Source organism: Lynx rufus, unplaced genomic scaffold, assembly GCF_022079265.1.
Source record: "Lynx rufus isolate CCGP_SWC_20201006 ecotype Redwood Valley unplaced genomic scaffold, mLynRuf1.p SCAF_24, whole genome shotgun sequence".
In the NCBI taxonomy this organism is placed as follows: domain Eukaryota; kingdom Metazoa; phylum Chordata; class Mammalia; order Carnivora; family Felidae; genus Lynx; species Lynx rufus.
The window spans coordinates 6,805,013-6,824,497 of record NW_025814839.1 but is presented as its reverse complement, the minus strand read 5'-3'; the positions used below and the strand labels follow the sequence as shown (position 1 = coordinate 6,824,497).

Below are 19,485 nucleotides of genomic sequence, written 5' to 3'. Positions count from 1 at the left end.
GCATGCCAGCTCGTCCACAAATCACCCCCCTCCCCCCATGCCTTCCAGTCTTCTGTTTCTGGAAGAAATATTTTGCCCAGAGTATGTCAGGGCTTCGAATTTTTTTTTTCAACGTTCTTTTTATTCTGATAAAATATATATAACACGGAATTTGCTATTTTAAGCATTTTTAAGCGTGCAATTCAGAGGGCTTGGAGTTTTTGAAACCCGGAAGCCCAGATTCCTACAAAGCAGAAGCTCTGGGTTCGCAGCGGTTTTCCAGACTCTGGAAAATGCGCCCCGAAACCAGGAATGCTGCTGGTTGGGTGGGGGAGGGGCAGGCAAGGAGGCCCGGGCCGCGGAAGCGTCCGCCAGCCGAATGCACTCACATCCAGGAGGACACAAGCCCTGCCCCAAGTCAGGCCAAATTTGAAAAAGCCTCGTAGGATGCACTGCCACCTGCATTCATCTATCAGAGGAAAAGGCATAATAAGGCTGAATGAGAAGAAGAGGCCGTTACATTGACAGATTCCCTCATCGCTTACGATACACTCTCCGAACTATAAGCGCCCTGAGAGCAAGAACGAATCTTGTCTTGTGCTCACCACGGCTCCCATCCTTGTCCGAGGCCTGCACCTTAGTAAGGGCTCAGTACGTAGTTGTTGACTGGACAAGGACGAACAGAGGCTTCTGCTAAGCCCCAGAGGAGCCTTGTTTCATCAAAAAGAGAGGGTTTTATTACCTCCATTTTACAGAGGCAGTCACTGAAACTCAGAGAGGGGAAGTCACATAGCCGGGAGAGGGGAAGCAGGGCTTGAATCTGTATTTTCTAGCCACAAGTGCCTGGGGACTGTCAATTCAATTGCCTAGCAAAACGGTCCGCTATGGGGGTGCGACAGAATTCACCAACTTTCCATACAAATCATCGGAACCAATACACTGCGTAATTTACTATGAATAGTGATTATAATAATGATGCCAACGTTACTGAGTGCTTGCAACATATAGAAACCATAGATATACTTTTATATATTATAATAATATATACTTTATATTATATGTTGTTTATACAACATAATATATACATATACTATGTAATATATAATATATACCATATAATATGTAATATATAATATATGATATGTAGTATTTAATACGTGATATGTAATATATAATATATATCATTTCAGCTAATGGTAAGAATAACCTTGCAAGAGGCATAATTGGTTCCAGGCTAAGGAAGAGGAAAGTGAGGGGCCAAAGGGGTGCAAAGATTTGCTCAGAGGCTCTCAGCTCCCAAGTAGCACTACTGAGATTCAAACCCGTAGTTCTGCGTGACCCCCCGGGTTCATGACATTCCCGGCCAGTCCCTTTAGAGGGGCCTCTAGACTATGTGTATATTTAACACCACCTCAAGGCAGCCACCTAGTCAATGGGAATCATTGGTAACTGACTTTGAAAAAACACAGCGTGTGTCTTCGGTGGCAGGTGTCCACGAGACGGAGGCTCAGTCGACCTGCCAAACCGCGTCTGGGGGAAAAGGAAGAGGGTAGTCCCTCATGTTGACATTCCGTCATCTGCTTCTGGGGTCTACGGGATGTCAAACAGCCGGAGCCGGAAAGCACCACGATCTTGTCATCCAGATGTTTGAGGTCGCGCTGCCCCACCCTCTGCGTGTCAGAGCTCCTGGTTGAGAGACAGCAACGCTGATATCACTCTTGTTACTATGAATAACAGCACCGCCCTTTGTGTGTGCGCCTCGAGGGTGCTGGGCTTGGCGCGGTGGGTTTTACGCGCATTATCTTACACTGTCGAGTGAAGTTCTACCAGCAGCCCCGACTTCCAGAGGAGAGCACCTCTAAGGCTCAGCAGTGGGGAAGGAACACATCCAGGGGCACTCGGGGAGTATGTGGCTATCGCGGGCTGAATGGTGGCCCCCAAAAGACATGTCCACCCAGAGCCTGCAAATGCAAACTTATTTAAAAACAGGATCTTTGCAGATGTGATTAAATATTTCAAGGGGGGATTATCCTCGACTTAGGAAGGTCCTAAATCCAATGACTAGCGTCCTTATAAGGGGAAGGGAGATTGGAGGCACAGACACAGAGGGGAACACCATGGAAAGATGAAGGCAGAAATTGGGAGTGATGTGTTTGTAGGTCAAGGAATGTCAAAGGTCGCCGGCAACCGTCAGAAACTAGGAGAGGGGCATGGAAGGAGCTAACCCCTCTGGAAGGAGCGAACCCTGCCAACACTTGATTTCAGACGTCTGCAGCCCTGAACTGTAAGGGAATTTCTGTTGTATCAGGCGCCCCAGTTTCTGGTCATTCGTTATGGAAGTTCTAGGAAACCAGCTCAGTGGATGAGGTAGGATTTGAACCTAAGCGTTGGCCCGAACTCTTTATCAGTAACCCACGAGTCACGCCTTTAGAACCAGTTCTGTGCTTTCCAATGTGTTAGGGCAATGTATTCATCCTCCAAAATTCGACCACCCAGAGTGTTTTGGTTTTTAGGAGACGTGCACGTGTACACACACATGCACACACGCGCGTGTGTGCACGCGTGGGCACCATGCACTTCAGAGAAGCGGAATGACCAGGAAGCCTTCTTAGCGCTTTCTTGACATGACTACTAACTCTCAAGAAGGGAATGAAAAGAAAAAGACAGACACGTTGCTACTGTAACTCTGACCACGCAGGCTGTGTGTGTGTGTGGGGGGGGGGTGGAGATAAACTTCAGACATGAAAAGCGAAACCAGAGAACTGGACCTCTTTAGCGTTGGTGATGATATTTTATTCATGTGTAGCCTTTTATTTCTGGATTCCAGACAACTTTTAAAAGGGAGTGAGTTCTGCTCTGCTCCTCGTGTGATGAGGGCACGGGGGACCAGGGCGGATGGGAGGGAGGACTGAGGCTAAGACATTTGCCCTTGCCTTCCGGAGTCAGTTGACAAACCGGAAACAGTCCAGACTTTCAGGCATCAACATTAAGACCTTCTCAGAGCTCCTCCTACCCCAGTTGATTTTTCCTTGATGAAATTGCCTCCCTTATTTCTAGACAGCCCAGAGAACTCCTACACATCCTTCAAGACCCATTTCCTATGAGGACCCTTCCCTGACCTCCCCAACTCCATGCTCTCCCACAAAGCAATGTTGACTTTCTCACTTCTTACACACCCACTGTAGGTTGTGTGTACTTCAAACACACATTTGTGATACTTTATACTATTTGGCTCTTTATGGCTTAGTCTCTCCCTTAGAGAAGTGATTCTTAACCCAAGAGCTTATAGATGAAAGTCAATGGAAGGGCTTTGGGGAAAATTGTCAGTCCTTTGAAACTCTGCAAAATTTTACGTGAATGGGCAGCTTAAGGGACAGTATTCCGTAGCTTTCCCGAGTTGCCAAAGAACATCAAGACTCAAACCCGTTCAGAATCCACTGCACTAAAAATTAAGTTCTGGGAGATTTTGTATCACTGTTACCCGGCCCAAGGCAGACACATGCAAAATGTCTGTCACCGCACTGTTGCATAAAACTGTGACGCAAATATGGTCCAGGGATTCTGAGTTGCTCTGATTTTGTGTTCGAGTCGTTGCAGCTATGAGTGAAGAACTCTGAAAGCCCCAAACCTGACTCACAGCTACTTCTCCTTCCCAAACAACAAAGGTCAGGTGCCAATTCTGCGGAGGACCCCAACACTTTAAAAGCTACTACCCTCTGTTCTCAGAAACCTCCTGCTTTTTACCTGTCTCAGCAAGGCAACACCTAAGAATATATCCTACGGCTACGTTGGCATGAATGTACAAATATGCATGGATACGGAGGTAATTGCAAAAAAAAAAAAAAAGGACTCAATCTGAATGTCTATTGTTTAGAACAAAGGAACAAAAGTCAGCAAAATATTTGTCAAGGGCTGTGGAGTCAATATTTTAGGCTTTGGCGGACATCTGGCTTTTCTGTTGGAACCACAATTGCTCGATTCCACCCTTCTATTGTGAAAGCAGCCACAGACGATGTGCAAACGAATGGGTGTGGTCGTGTGCCAATAAAACTTTATTTACAAAAACAGGCGGGGAACTGGATTTAGCCAGTAACCCATAGCATGCTGGCCCCCGCCTCAGAATCCCAGACAGCTGTTAAAAAAGGACGAGGCAGAACATCCACAATTGTTTTTTTTTTTTTTTTTCATTTCCAGGGCACGATGACCAGCACATACACAACGCGTCCTCTGGGGTCACTTCTGCTGTAAGCACTTTGCCTGTGTTATTTTACTTAATCCCCACAAACAACCATTCACCCATGGCGCCGACTGCTTTGTATGGGGAGTGACCAGTTCTGTCAACTCGGACAGCTGGCTTGGTCCCTCTGAGCCTCAGTTTCCAAGCTGGTGAAGCAGGTGCAAACATTAACGCTGGCTAAGTCACTGTTCCACGACAGGAACACAATTAAAGTGAGTGCCCGTCTCTTAGACCCTTTCAGGGAGCCGCTGCTCAACTTCCAGACGGTATAAAGAAAGAGAGGCTTAACTAGTTTCCGTTCTGAGCATTTCCTCGGAGGGTGCAGACATCTCCTCAGACCAAATTAACTCGAGTGTTTTTTTTCTCCGCACGTGGTGTGGTGTGATGCGACGTCTATTATCTTATGTGTGATGAATGAAAGCTGTTAATATAAACAGTGAGAGAACAACGCTGTGATATTCCCAGTGGCTGCTAATTAAGGAGGTGGTGCTCATTTTCAGGATGAAAAGGGAACTGCTCTGTCTGAGCTGTCTGTAATCATTTATCAAGAAGTGAAATTTTAAGGACATGACCCAGAAAGAACATGAGAATAATAACAAAAAGAGCCTCTTCCTTATAAGAATGGTCATAACGATTACCACGGTCCTAGGAGGTACTAGATGCTTCTGTGTGCCAGGTACGGGTTAAGTGCTTTGCAGGTGCTGCCCAGGTCTGGTTTCCGAAAGCAGGAGGCACGCCATCATTTCTCCCCCCATGTGCTGGTGCTTACAGCGCTCACCGGGATGGAGTGCAAGGGCGAGCTCGGGGATTACATGGGAAGTAAAAGTCACGGGACTGCAAGATGGATCAGGTGGGGCGCGTGCAGGACGAGATGAGGTTGAACAGGACTCCAAGATTTTTCTAGTGTGATTGAGCGGATGGCTGATTATGCCACAGGGAGGTGGAAAACAGAGGGGCAAGTGCAGGTTTGGGGGCAGGTGAGAAGCTTCATGTTGGACGTCCCGAGCTCAAGGTGCCTGGGGGACATCCAGGAGCCGATGTGAGGAGACGCACGTAGGTGTTTATGGGTCTGAGGCTTAGGGAAGAGGCACGTTAAGAGCCGAGGAGTCGACGAAGGGTGAACCGCCGGACATCCCCGGGCTGGAGGCGAGCCGAGGAAGAGAAGCGAGTGAAAACTCCTGAGAAGGAAGAGAAAAAAGAGATTCTACTCTTTCACAGAACTACGGCAAGATCAGAAGAGGGCAACAAGGGCCTGAAGGGGCATCTCTCGCGGGACGCGGTACACAGAAGCCTTGCAGTTCATTACGGTGGCCAAACTCACTTCCCACAGTCTCCGCTAGAAGACCTCCTTCATCTTCTTTTATTTTTTTTTAATTTTTTTTTAACGTTTTATTTATTTTTGAGACAGAGAGAGAGCATGAACAGGGGAGGGTCCGAGAAAGAGGGAGACACAGAATCGGAAACAGGCTCCAGGCTCCGAGCCATCAGCCCAGAGCCCGACGCGGGGCTCGAACTCACGGACCGCGAGATCGTGACCTGAGCTAAAGTGGGCCGCTTAACCGACTGAGCCACCCAGGCGCCCCTCCTTCATCTTCTTTTAAAGACAGCTCAGCGTTCGGCAAAAAAGTGAGAACTTTGATGTAGACACCCCTGGATTGAAATCTGGTCTCTACAACCTCCTGGCTGTGTGACTTTAGGTAGGCCTCTTAACCTCTCTGACCTTCGGGGTTTTGATCCGTCAAATGGGACTAATGATCTTTCGCTCGGAAAGCTGGCACGTGATACAGGCTCAGTACACGTTTTTCTTTTTTCTCCCCACCTTGCCGTGTATGCTTGTGTGCGGGTGTGGGGGGGGGGGGAGGTGACCATTGTCTGTGGTTACAAGCAACAGAAAACTAAAGACAAAGGGATTTTATTGGCTCAGGTGACTGAAAATTCCAAGAGGAAAACTGGCTTCGGGGGCGCCTGGGTGGCCCAGCCGGGTAAGCATCTGACTTCAGCTCAGGTCATGATCTCACGGTTTGTGAGTTCGAGCCCCGCGTCGGGCTCTGTGCCGACAGCTCGGAGCCTGGAGCCCGCTTTGGATTCTGTGTCTCCGTCTCTCTCTGCCTCTCTGCCCCTCCCCTGCGCATGCTCTGTCTCTCTCTCTCGCTCTCAAAAATAAACATTAAAAAATTTTTTTAAATAAATAAATAAATAAATAAATAAATAAAAACTGGCTTCAGAGAGAGACTCGAGGAATCAGGTGAGGTCAGGTCTCCTGCTTGTCCTTTCTGGATCCCGGCTCCGCTTCCCCTCCCGTAGGCTCCAGCCCGACAGGGACGTCAGCTGCCGGACGGCTCCGTCCACCGGAAAGGGCGACTCTGCCCCAAGTTCAGAAAAGTCAGCCTCAGCCTCAGCCTCCGCTTTCCGTTGGTCCCAAACGGGCCGACTTGCGTCACGTCTTCCTCCGCAGCCAATCACTGGCCAGCCGCGCTCTCACTGGCGGGGCCTGACTGGGTCACGTGACGCGGCCGGAAGTCAGCCTCCCGAGGACCAAGAGTGGTCAGATTCTGCCAGCAGACGTGAATGCCTGGGTGCTGGGGCCTGTGCCACACAGTATTGCACGAATCAAGGACCATCCGGTATGTCTGTGCCCGAGTTTTTCCTGGCTCCTTACGTGATACACGTGTTTGAGTATCTCTACCCCGTTCATTCTTTTATAATTATGATTATTTTGAGAGAGAGACAGAGCAGAGGGGGGCAGGGGAAGAGAGAGAGGAAGAGAGAGAAATGCCAAGCAGGCTCCGTGCCGTCAGCGGGGCTCAAACCCACCAGCCACGAAACGATGACCTAAGCTGAAATCAAGAGTCCCGTCCCTACCCAACGGAGCCACTCGGATACCCCTGCGCGGCCTTTATTCCTAACCTCGTTTATGAGTTCAGGAAAGATACCCTACGTAAGCATCTGCTGCCCCTGGAACATCACGCTTGCCGGGGCCGGGCCCGTGAGTGGCCTCACCCAGGATCTCCCAGCTCCAGACTCCTTCCCTGGGAACTGGAGGAGACCTTCAGTCTCTGCTGACTCAGCGGGTCACCAGAGACCTCTGACACCCCCTGGCCTTTCCCGGAACCTTAAGAAGGAAGAGGAGAGAGCTTCAGAGAGCAGGTTTAAAATTAGAAGGGAGTGCAGGGCTGCCTGTGTGTTTCTTGAACGTCAGCCATTCGGGAGGAATGGGCGATAAGGTGGTCAAGAGACAGGAAGCATTTCTTTAAGATTCCTATCGCGCTGGGAAGCTGGAGGGGGAGTTTCGTTCAAGGGAAGAACAGGATGTTGCCAGGATCCGGGGCAGGGCCCACAGCAGGGGGGCATGGAGGGAACGGAGAGCGGGGAAGGAGAGCTGGTCGGCCAGGGTTCAAGAGGAAGGTTTGGAAAGGTCCCAGGCAGGAAGTCAGCCCCCCCCACCCCCCACCGCGGCAGAGGCCCCTTGGGAGTTCAGACCTCTTCAGTAATAGAAGGGAGACAGATCTTCTCCTCCAAGGCCTTGGCTCTTTTCGATGAGTCCGGGTGGTCCACTAGGAGGGGAATCTCGTTTAATTCTCGTGTGAACTCCTGATTCCCTGTTCCCCTGGAGTCTGTCTGCTGGTCTCCCAGTGTGGAAGCCACCCCCTGGTCCTTGAAGGCTGCGGGGGTTCAAAGCCTGACGTAGCCCCTGTGGTCAATCCCCATCCCATACTCGTGGGGTGGGGGCCTGGTGCTGAGTACCAATATGTCCTTTGTCACAAAGTTTCTCCAGTCTTCAAAACAAAAAACAAAAACAAAAAAAACACACCTTATCAAAATGCCAATCTAGTGAGGGAACTCCATGAAGGGACCATTCACAAAATAAAGAAATAAAATGACGAACAAACACCGAAGAAGAAATACATTCATCATTCAGATCATCCCCCACAGCATCGTTGTGGCAACGCAGATACTGACATGAGCCTTGGGCACCCACTAACCGGTTTTGATCCTTTCTGCGACAGTAAGAGGTAATGTCTATAGAAACTAAGGCACACGGGGGTTGAGGTCCCTGTCCCAAGATCCCAGCTGCTAAGAGACAGGCAGTAGAGGGGAAAAGGATTGTTCTAAGTACCTAAATGATAAGAGCCTGCGTTTGCAGCTGACCAAACAGGCCTTGGGGAAATGACTTCACCTCTCTGAACCTCAGTTTCCCCACTCTAGAAAACGGAGGTAAAGTAGGACCCACACCGCAGAGCCGTAGAAAGTTTTTGGCGAGATGATATATGATTAGTATGGTGCCAGGTATTTATTATTATTATTTACTTTTTTTTAATGTTTATTTTTGAGAGAGAGAGAGAGAGAGCAGGGGAGAGGCAGAGAGAGGGGGAGACACAGAATCCGAAGCGGGCTCCGGGCTCCGAGCCGTCGGCACAGAGCCCGACGTGGGGCTCGAACTCGTGAACCGCGGGATCATGACCTGAGCCGAAGTCGGATGCTTAACCGACTGAGCCACCCAGGCGCCCCAGTGCATGGTATTTATTAAAAGTGTATCAACGATACACTTTTGTTCTTACTCATTCAGAGGTCCCAAGGACCTACCATATCAGGTCTCCCCGCCTACATCAGTCAGGAGTTACGAGGTATCCAATCGTGACAACAGAGGCCAGGGGTCCCAAGGCGCAGGGCTGAGATGTATCCCACCCCACCTCTTCTTATACCTTTTCTGCCGGCACAGCTAACGAGACCTGGACGGGACCTCCCACTCACCCCCATCTGAGCCTCTGGGGAAACATCTGGACCGCGGGGGCTGATCGATGATGAAGTATTTACTTAGCTCTACGCCCACAGTCCGGCTGGAGAGACACCCTTGGGTTCAAGGCGAAAGGCTTCCAGGAAAGGTGGCTGGGCCTCAAGGTCATCAGTCATCAGGAATTGCCCACCTTGTCTCTGGGGACAGTCTGGAGCTGTCTCATGGGAAGTTGTCCTTCCTCATTCCCAGGGAGAGTGCCCACTTCCTTTTACTCCTTTAAGCAGCAGCCCACGTCCTTACTGTTATCACTGTTATTATTTTTGCCACCATCGATTGAGTGCTCACCGTGTTCGGGGCCCTAAGCTAACTGTGTTACATGCATTTCCTCATTGAGTCCTTGCTATAACTCTCAGGGTTAGAGAGTATTTTCATCCTTTTTTAACAGCCTGCTCGGATTGGGAATTCACTTTCCTGAGGTCACGAAGCTGGAAAGTAGAAGACCTGGGATTTGAACCCAAGCAATGTGGCTCCAGAGTCTATGCCTTAACAGGGGTTCTGTTGGCCGGGGCTGGAGGCCACGCCAGAGACACCTCCCACCCTCTGCTCTTCCTTGCTGGAACCAACACGGCATTCGGCGGTCAGATAATAGGACCTGGTGATGTGAGGAGGCAGACAGGACCACACGGATCATAAATGAGGGGGAGCTGCCAGTCTCCAAAGATCTCAACAAAGAAGCCGATGGGAAACATTCCAACCAGAGGGAAAAGCATGTGCAAAAGTCCTGAGGTAGGACCATACTCATTCTCTTGCATTTCTAGGTTCCTCTGCTGAAATGCTTCTCTACTCACCGAACCTTTGGAACACAGTTAATCGCCACTTCCTCCAGGAAGCCTTCCCTGAACCGGGCTAGGCTAGGTCCCCCGTCCTTGCTCTCATTGCCCCCGTTCTTCATCACAAAACACTGCACGCTTATGTTTACTTAACAGCCTGGAATATTCTCTTACTGTCATTCACCCGCATGAGGTCATAAACCCTGACGAGGCGGGGGTGGAGGTGGGTGGAATGTTTGCCTTGCGTTCTCTATGCCTAGGAAAGGGGCACATAGCAGGTTCTAGTCTGACGAGGCCACAGTTGGAAGACTGGATTCCACTCTGGACGCCCTTGCTTATTAGGAGAGAGACATACATGTCACTTCGTGGGGAACGAAGGCATCATCCCTGGAGAAAGCCTCACACGTGTGGCCAAGGAGACATATCCAAGTATGTCCACTATAGAATTTTTATCGGAATCGACTTAGATGCCCACCAACAGGTGACTGGACACAGGTAATTCCGTGCACGCACATGTTTTAAGAGAACAATCGGGACACCCACAAATTGGGTGGCTCAGTCAGTTAAGCATCCTACTTCGGCTCAGGTCAAGATCTTGTGGTTCAGGAGTCCAAGCCCTGCGTCGGGCTCTGTGCTGACAGCTCAGAGCCTCGAGCCTGTGTCTTCATCTCTCTCTGCCCCTCCCCTGCTCACACTCTGTCTCTCTCTCTCTCAAAAATGAATAAATGAAAGAAAAATTTTTAAAAAAGATCGCAATCAAAGTAGATGAAATAGAGGTCTGTGTGTCAACAGGGGGATCTTTCAAAACCGTGGCAGAGAGAGAAAATGCTGATCACGAAGTGATCCGAAGCCCATTTAAGAAACTGAAACCCCCCCAAGAGGCCCCGTATGTTTTTCAGAATTCATGTACAGTCTGTAAAACTCATACGAAAACGAGGATATGCATTCTGAATTCACGACAGTACGTGTGGGTGGGTGGGGTTACGGAGAGACTGGGCAGCTAGACTTAGCGTATTCTTTTTCACGGCTGTATAATATTCCGTTGAAGGATGATACAGTTGATCCTCGAACAACACGGGTATGCGGTGTGCGGGTCCCCTTAAGTGAGATTTTCTTCGAGAAGCACAGCCAGGTTCCTTAGGATTGGCTCAACGGTGTTTTCTTTCCTGCAGCTTGCTTCATTGTAAGAATGTGGCGTATATTACGCAGCACATATACAACATGTGACACAATACCACCTACTTTTGTGATCTGGAGGGCTTCCAGTCAACAGTCGGCTATCAGTGGTTACGTTTTCAGGGATCCACAGTTACGTGCCGATTGTCAGCTGCACCAGGAGGCAGTCCCCCTTGACCCCCACGTTGTTCAAGGGTTAATTGTACTACGTTTTATGCACATATTGATTGCCCTGTTTGGAGATACATAGGTTGGTTCAGACGTTTTGCTGTTACCGTGTGAGAGCCCCATCCCTCTTTCACGCATTTCCAGACGCTCCTCCAGGAAGAGAACTTTTTCTGTGCTAACAGATTCTGTCAGTTTGTCCAAAGGTAAGCTGTCTGGGAATAGCGTAAGCCACTTTGCAGGATGTCCGTGAGCGTCCAAGCATCGGCCGGACAGCCTCTTGGCGTAGCTGCGGTGGAGGGGGTGCTGGCCCTACATCGTCGTTGGCGTTCCTTCCACGTGTGCGATCCTACAATCTCTCCTCCTCCTGCGGTGGGACGTCCGCTTGGTACAACTCACGCCAAAAGCCCCAGCTGCAGGGAGGGGTGGGGGTGGGGGGCGTCATCTTTCATACAGGTTTGGAGGAGCCGACACGGACATTTTTGCAAAATCGCATGTTTGTTGTTGCCATGGTTCTGTTGTATTTTCTTCCAGCTGAAGACGTTTTAACTAAATGCCTGGTGTCCGGTCAGGGTTTCGAATGAGTAAGCCTGGGTCCAAAGCCTGCGCCGGTACCACGTAGCTGTCCGATCTCGAGCCCGTTCTTTAAGTCCTCCTTACCTCGGTCTCCTCATCTGTAAAATGGGCAAATTCAAACGCCGGCCAAACCGATCATACCTTTTTGATGATTCCGCCGGTTCGTGGATGCGACTCGCTCTAATGGGGGTGGGAAGAGGCGGGGTCACCGGGCAAGCTGGCTGCCCCGGATATGTGGAGGTTGGAAGCCGTCTTCGCCCTGGGACAGGAAGGAAGTTCAAGGTTTAGCCCGCCCATCACACCCATTGCTGTGGCCAGCACAACCTTTTGTTCAGCATTTTATCTTTTTCAAAGCAGATCCATTATCTCATCTGTTCATCAAAGGCCCCTGCAAGGAAGTCAGGCCGAGGATGGGCCCAAGGAGAGATGACTCAGGAATCTGAAAGTCAAGGCCAGAAGCCTCTCTGTCAAGCGGCCCTCTGGGCTGAGTTTCTCCACTGATCTTGGCCCAGGAGGCGGGTCAGGCTGTCCAGGCCAGGCCTGAAATACCCACAGAGAGGCTTCCTTCCCCTTGACGCTGGACCGTGCTCCCCAGCCCCGCCAGATGGGCTGCAGATGTGAGCTCCGGGTTGCAAGAGAGGCCAGGGGACAGGCAAAGCTCATCTCCTTGCGTGGGACGTCGGGCCCCAAGCCTGGTCCCTGGAGGCCACAGAAGCGTGATGCGGGGGTCCCGGGAGTTCAAGTTCACAGAGTCTTGGCAACAGGAAGGTGGTGCTGAAGATACGGTCACGCTCCTGTGATGCGGGTAGCTGTCAGAGCACATCCCGGGCAACGGCTGTCTCGTCTTGCAGCCTCCGCATCGGCGTGGACATAAGCCACAACCCTGTGTCATCCCTGCAGCCCAGCCAGCCCTGGAGCATCTGCTGGGTCGGCAGAAAGCTGCCTCTTCCAATGGGTTAGGCCCCCACTGCCCCTCCTTCTTCAGCCTGTTCTAAGATCCTGGAGCCCTTCCCTCGTGTCATCTTTGCGAGTAGCCGATGTTGACTTTAAAAAAAAACACAAAAAACTTGTTTTTAAGTTTATCTCTTTATTTTGAGAGAGAGAGAGACAGAGAGAGAGAGAGAGAATCCCAAGCAGGCTCCGCACTGTCAGCACAGAGCTGGACGTGGGGCTCGAACCACGAACCGTGAGATCACGACCTGAGCCGAAATCAGGAGTCGGCTGCTTAACGGGCTGAGCCACCCAGATGCCCCGCCCATGTTGACTTTTATCCTGGAGGAGCGGAGTGGGACCATTTGGAGTCCTGCCCTGGAAGGGACAGTCCCCTGCCTTCCCAGAGCGATCTCCGGGGCTTTGCTTCCGCGGAGCGTTAAGGCTCAGCGAGGCCTGGGTTCCGCCATTCATGCCGTGTGACCTGGGAAAAGCCGTATCACTTCTCTGACCTTAGGTTTCTCATTGGGAGAAAGTAGGGCTGTTGGGGGGCTGTTGGGAAGGTTCGAGAAAACACCTGTAAGTGCCTAATACAGTGCCAGGTACCCAGTCGGTGCCCCTTCTGAGCCTGCCTCAGTTTCTCTCTCTTCTCTGTTCAGCAAGTGTGTGTGACTTCCCCAGAGCCACAGAGCAAGGAGTTTCAATCCAACCCCGTGTACGTCTGAGAACCCTCGTGGCTCGGTCATCGTGCCGCTATATTTGAATCGTGTGTATGGTTTCCTTAAGCGAAGCCACTCTGTTTCTTAAGCCCGGCCTGGAATGAAGACTTCTCTGAAAACGACGTCGGTCTCCAAAGTCTAAAGTTCTGTCTGAAAGTCCAGCCCCCCCAGGCCGCCGGTTTACTGGGTCGGAAAAACAAAAACCATAAAACTAACAGAAACCGTGTGAGAGAGGTCTTTGGACTGTTTCGGGGGCGGGGGGGTGGGGGGGAATGTTCACGAAGGGAGGGTTTGCGGGGGGCAACGGAGATTTGCCCAACTCGAGGAAGGGCCTTGACGGAATGTGCACATCAAAGAGAGGCATGGCTTCAAAGGCCGCCCTGCCCTCCCAGCCAGCAGTCAGGCTAACTGGTTCACTTGGGGACAAAGCCAGAGGACAGGATGTGAGGAGCCGGGGGGGACCTCACAGTGGCGAGTGTGGATCTCTGGAGCCCGGCCCAGCCCGCCATGCTTCTCCCAGCTCAGAGGGTCTCGCTCTGGGGCCCCAGACCCCCAAGGGCTCCGTGGATACAACTCAGGGCATCCGTGACCTTGATCGGGAAGAAAATACATCACATCTTCGTTATCACGAACATCAAAGTGCAATTTCTTTCCATGACGAAGGCAGGCAACAGACGCATGGCAGGATGGACCGTCCGTCCCCACGACCTTGTCACCGGTACAAATCACAGATCCTGGCCTACTACCTCACTGGTGTCACAGAGAATTTCGAATTCCTTAGTCACAGGACATCTCTGCCGTCGTGGTTGTTATGACTTGTCGTTTCAAGAATTGATTTAGCAAAAAAATTTTTAAAAAGGCGGGGGGGGGGGGCGCCCGGGTGGCTCAGTCGGTTGAGCATCTGACTTCGGCTCAGGTCATGATCTCGCGGTTCGTGGGTTCGAGCCCCGCGTCGGGCTCTGTGCTGACAGCTCGGAGCCCGGAGCCTGCTTCGGATTCTGTGTCTCCCTCTCTCTCTGCCCCTTTCCCACTCACACTCTGCATCTCTCTCTCTCTCAAAAATAAACATTTAGAAAACTTTTTAAAAAAAAAATTGATTTAGAAGCACAAATAACACTGCACCAATTTCTTACTTGATGACTGTATTTCAGTCTGGTTGGTTTCCTTACTAATCCTATGAATTTTTCAAAATATATTTGGGGGGAGAGAGCACAAGTGGGGGAGGGGCTCAAAGAGGGAGACAGAGGATCTGAAGCGGGCTCTGCACTGACAGCACAGAGCCCGACGCGGGGCTCGAACTCACGAACCGTGAGATCATGACTCGACCCGAAGTCAGATGCTCGACTGACTGAGCCACCCAGGCGCCTCTAATCCTACATAGTTTTGTTTCATGAGTCCTGAAGCACTACTCTGAGAAGGGGTTCCTAGGCCTCGGCATACGGTGTAGACACGCACGCACAGTATTAAGAATCCCTTTGGTGGTGGCCACTAAGCTCTCTTGGCCTCAGTGTTCTTGTCAATGAAATGGTCATGAAGAATGCCTTCCTTCAGGTGGATTTGGAAGATCACTTATTTCAACGTGTGTGAAAGCACCAGGCATAGAGGAGATGGTCGGCCGATGCTCGCCTCTCTCTCTCTTCTTAACGTTTGCGCGCATCCAACCCGGGGCGAAGAACCTACGTGTTTGCCACCTGCTCTCAGTGGCCTCCCAGGCAGGGTCTCCTGCCACGCGCTGGCCCACACTGGTCTCCAGGCATGGAACACCCCTCCCACTCCGCCACCGCACATGTTCAGCGGGATGGAGGTTGACAAGGCCACAAATATTTGAACTATCCTGGGGATAACACAGGGCATTGACCCCAAAGTATGTGCTACATCGGCCGAAAGTTTATCCTAGAATAACAAACGTGACAGCTAGCAAAGTGAGCAGGGGAAAGGGTCCGATAAGATAAAAGGCCCCCAGAGAGTCCAAAGGCACAGCCCCCTGCAGGAAGGAAAAACTCAGGATGGAGCGAGGCGTCAGGGGAACAAGGCCATCGAGTCAAACGGTCCATTTTCTGGAAAGTCCCGAGCAACGGGCCTGGGGCAGATGGTACGGACGAATCCAACCTTGTGACTGTGTCACCCTGGGTAGCTGTCACAGCGAGGTGCTAACCTTGCCTTGTGGTTAAGAAAATTCAGAGAGGTCGTCGCAAAGCCCTTCGCGTGTGTTTGGGCGCTCGGAACAGAGCAAGCCTGCAGCCAAGGTTGTTGTTATTGTTCTTACTACTAACGTGGTTATTCTGACACGTGGAGTCGAGTTGTTGATGCCCCAGACTCAGTGCTCAGACCAGACCGCCTGCTTTGCCCGTTAAAATTATGTGCCCCGGGCTGTCTTATCTCTTTGTGCCTCCGTTTTTCTCCGTGCTATGACACAGGATAGCGTCAGCACCTTGTGGGGTGGCTGTGGAAGCTAATTGAGATTCTACGCACAAGAGGCTTAGGCCAGTGCCTGATCCGGGGCAGACACAGACTAAATGTTAGCAGTGACCACTTTTATCACATCATCACCATCACCATCATCATCATCTATCATTACCAGGTGAAAGGGCACTGTTGGGAAGCAACAAATCGAGGGGAGAATTTCTTGGCGAGCCAGACATCTAGACCAGGGGGAGACAAACTAGCTGCTGTCTGTTTCTGCCAATAAAGTTTTAGTGGAACGCAGCCACGCCCCTTCATTGATTCACGGTCTACCACTCTGCCTTCGTACGCAACATTAGAGCTGAGTACTCTCCGGCCTTTTGGGAAAAAAATTGTCCTCCCCCGGTTTGGAGGAATGGTGATATCTTTTTTTAAAAAATAATAAAAAGTTCATTTTTCGAGAGAGAGAGATTGTGTGCACGAGTGGGGGAGGCACAGAGAGACAGGGAGAGAGAGAATCCCAAGCACAGAATCCCGAGGAGGGGCTCAATCTCGCAAACCATGAGAACCTAGGCTGAAATCAAGAGTCCGAGGCTTAACCGGCGGAGACACCCAGGTGCCCCAGAATGGAGGTTATCTTGACACGATGCTCCAAGAGGATTGTAATGAGCCACTTGATTATTTTTCTGTGATGAGTTGCTTATCCTGCGGGAAGAATAGCACCTTTTCTTCTATCCGTCCGTCTATACACCGATTTATTCATTCAGTAAACACTCAGACACTGTACTAAGTGCCAACAATGGAGAAATGATCCAAGTCTAATGAGAGAGGTTGACAAGTGGATGGAGAATTAAGATTCAGGGTGGCCCTCAGGGCTAGCCTACACCATGCTTTCTGTGAAAAGGTGCCCCATCTGGGAAGTCAAGGTTTGGCATATTGATAGCTTTCAGCCCCTGTTTGCCACTCTGGTCAGACCGTTCGCACAGTGCCCAGCCTGCACAACCTTGTGTGGCAGCCCTGAGAAAAATTGCTAAAGTGTACAAGTGGGATCTAAGCAGACTCAGTGACATCAGGGAGGAAACCAGTATCAAGGTGTCAAGTAAAGCTTCGTAGAGGAGGAAATGGAAGCCGTCTTGAAAGGGGAGCAAGTGGAGAGAGGAAGACAAAAGGAGACGGGGCACGGGGAAGGCCTTCCTAGGTGGAGAGGAGCATGTGAGTGGAGAGGGGGTTCCGGAAGAGGGTGGGAAGGGGCTGGAGGGGTCTGGCATTGCAAAGAGGACATGTGACTATATCATAAACTCCCACCAGGATAACTTCAGCCCACCGTTGTCTTACCAGCTCCACGCTGCGTACTTGTTTTCGTCCTCACCACCGCCTTCTAGACCAGGCTACTGGGCCTCCACCTGCACGACTCCCAAAGCCATTTCTGTGGTCCCTACGTATCTCTTCTGCTCTGCAGTCAGGGATCCTTCTGAAACCAGCCTACTCACGCTGGTTCGCTCACACCTACCATGGTTCCTCGGTACTCACAGATCAGGTCCAAACTCCTTAAGGTGCTGTCCAAGGGTGTCTCCGGCCCAGTCTCCGCTTCCCTTGCCTGCCCAAATGCTTCCCTAAAGACTCTTTTTTCCCAACTCCTCACTCGTTGGAACTTTTGTTTCTCTTCTTTCCAATTAGCCAAATAAATATACCATATATGTATGTGTGTGTGTGTGTGTGTATGTATATATGTGTATATATATATATATGTGTATATGTATATATATATATATATACACACACACACACATTTGGGTATATATGTAAATATATATATTTATAACATTATATAGATACTTATCTATATGAAACCACTATCTATCATCTAGCTAGCTAGCTAGCCATCCATCCACCCATCCATCCCTTCATCCCTCCATCCACTTACGTATATAGGTATATACAGTATTTGCATATAAAAAGAAGTATAGATACAAATGTAATTACAGACACAGACACGGACTTCAAGCCATGTCATTTCAGAGAAGCCCACCTAGAGACCTCCTAACTGGTCTCCCATATCCTCCCAGGGATCACAGCGTATCACTCCCCCAGCCGAAACCCTCCGACAACTCTCCGTCTCCCTCAGAATGGAAGGTACAAGCTGTTCCGTGGTCCGCATGGCTCCATAAAGCCTAGCTTGCGTTATTTCTCTAACGTCATCTCTGACAGACCTTGTCCTGCATTTCGGTTCATTCCATTTTCAATAGTCTCCGTGTAATTCCTCGGATGTTCCATGTGTACTCCCACCTCAGGACCTTTGCACGTGCTGTCCCTCTGCCCAGAACACCCTTCCCACAGGTATTTGTGTTACTCTGTCTCTTGCTCTCTTACCTCTTTTGGAACTGTATTCAAATGTCGCCTTCTCAGAGACAACTTCTCTTTATAGCCCTGTTTAAAGTGACAAACCGCTTCCCAACCCCTGAAGTCTATTTTTTAGGTTTCCTTATTGCACATTTTAGCCCACGACACAATTTCATCGTTATTCTTTTAAAATCTGTTTTCGGGGGCGCCTGGGTGGCGCAGTCGGTTAAGCGTCCGACTTCAGCCAGGTCACGATCTCGCGGTCCGTGAGTTCGAGCCCCGCGTCGGGCTCTGGGCTGATGGCTCAGAGCCTGGAGCCTGTTTCCGATTCTGTGTCTCCCTCTCTCTCTGGCCCTCCCCCGTTCATGCTCTGTCTCTCTCTGTCCCAAAAATAAATAAATGTTGAAAAAAAAAATTAAAAAAAAAATAAATAAAATAAAATAAAATAAAATAAAATCTGTTTTCGTTATTGTGGAAGTTCCATGAGAGCAAGGATGTGTCCCTGCTTTGTTTGCTGCAACGTCTCCAGCAACTCTAATAATCCATGGCACATAACAGATGCTCAATTAATACGTGGGAAATGAATGACTCACCTCCTTTACTGTCATAAGGATGCCTTTATTAGTGCATCCACAACCCCTTTGATGTATTTCCAAGTCATATTATTAGCGTAGACTGATGTTTTCGTTCTCCAGAACCGAATGGTTTTGGTTTCTCTCTGTGTTGCATATCACTGCAATGATTCAGAGAACATTTCGGTGTTCCCAGAAGCCAACAGTGCAGACAGGGTTAACCTTACCACCCACTGGGTGTCCCAAAGATCCTCCTCTTATCCTGACTTGTTGACTTTTTGTCTTCCTCTGGATTTTCTGTAGTTTGTTTAACTTGGACTGTGCTTCCTCTGTTTTCTCCCTGCTGTTTGCGGCCCTGGGCCCCTGGTTTGAAGTCGGCCGACCCGTGGCCTCGACGCTGTCACCTTACCTCCAGCCACCGGCTACGTTCCACACGCCACCAACACTGTGGCCAGGGGGAGGGGACAGGTGGCTCAATCATCTCTCCGCAGGTCAGCACCCGGCCTGGATCAGCCTGACGGACGACAGTATTGACAGTCTGGCTGACGTTTCCCCATATTTCACAGGCCGACGTTGGATGTACATCAAAGAGACTGCCGGGTCACCAAACAGCTAATTAAGGCAATAAAGAGACAGAAGGCCGAATTGCCCCTTCCCCCCCCCCCTTGGGAGCCCGAAACCCCCTGAAGGAACCCGTGTGCTTCCTTGTTGTCTGGAAATACAGTGCAAGGGGATATTGGAAAAGGTCCCGGCAAACCCTGGGGTCAGAAAAGAGACCAGGCTGAAATCCAGACACAGGGGAACTCTCCTCCTCTTGATCCAG

The 19,485-nt window shown here is 50.3% G+C and overlaps 1 non-coding gene across 1 annotated transcript; it reads left to right on the top strand.

Moving 5' to 3' along the window:
* Positions 1-14,221: 14,221 nt before the first annotated feature.
* Positions 14,222-14,306, top strand: TRNAR-UCG (transfer RNA arginine (anticodon UCG)). Its single transcript has one exon. It is a non-coding gene; the product is annotated as a tRNA-Arg (tRNA).
* Positions 14,307-19,485: the final 5,179 nt, after the last annotated feature.